The 786-nt window shown below is 41.9% G+C and overlaps 1 non-coding gene across 1 annotated transcript; it reads left to right on the top strand.

The window, feature by feature from the left end:
- The first annotated feature begins 377 nt into the window (after positions 1–377).
- LOC112083626 lies at positions 378–484 on the top strand. The gene has a single exon (XR_002897762.1). It is a non-coding gene; the product is annotated as a small nucleolar RNA R71 (small nucleolar RNA).
- The last annotated feature ends 302 nt before the right edge of the window (positions 485–786 follow it).

The following is a 786-nucleotide window of genomic DNA, read 5'->3' as shown; positions in this document are numbered from 1 at the left end:
ACCTCTAATTCCCAATGTAGTTAAGCTCCTCCTGGGTGAGACCTTCTTCACTTATGTTCTCAAAGATTTGAGAAGGTTCCTCATACTCTCCAACAAAATGCATTGGCTTCTGAGTGGTGAATTTCAATTTGTCTAATTCACTTCTCAACTCCTTAACTTCCCTAGTGAGTCTCTGTTCTGAGCTTGAACCTTCAGATCTATTTGATCTGTCATAGTCTTCACCATAAGTATCATTGCTCATTGCTAAGTTCTCCACTAGCTCTAAAGCAGCATGTATCTCCTTTCCCAGAAAGTTCCCATTGGAAGCAGTATCCAGCTGGTTTCTAATCTTGGGAAGAGCTCCTCTATATAGTGTGCTGAGAAGGGAAGCATCACTAAACCCATGGTGTGGGCATTGGTTTGTGTAGCTCCTGAATCTCTCATATGCTTCACCAAAACTCTCATTGCTGTGCTGAGTGAAGCTGGAGATTTGGTTCCTCAGTTTTGCAGTTCTTGAGTTGGAGAAGAACTTAGATAGGAAAGCTTGCTTGCATTGCTCCCAGGTTTGAATGGAGCCTCTTGGAAGATTCTTTTCCCATTGGTGAGCTTTGTCACCAAGACTGAATGGAAATAGTCTTAGCTTGAAGCTGTCTTCTGAAACTCCATTAATCTTGGTCAGGTCACATACTTTATCAAATTGATTCAAGTGTTCCAAGGGATCTTCCATTGCTAATCCATGGAACTTTGAGTTCTGGACCATATTCAACAAGGATGCCTTCACTTCAAAGTTGTTGTTTTGCACAGGTG

Source organism: Eutrema salsugineum, unplaced genomic scaffold, assembly GCF_000478725.1.
Source record: "Eutrema salsugineum unplaced genomic scaffold, Eutsalg1_0 scaffold_6, whole genome shotgun sequence".
Classification (NCBI taxonomy): domain Eukaryota; kingdom Viridiplantae; phylum Streptophyta; class Magnoliopsida; order Brassicales; family Brassicaceae; genus Eutrema; species Eutrema salsugineum.
This window is presented reverse-complemented; position numbering and strand designations above follow the sequence as displayed.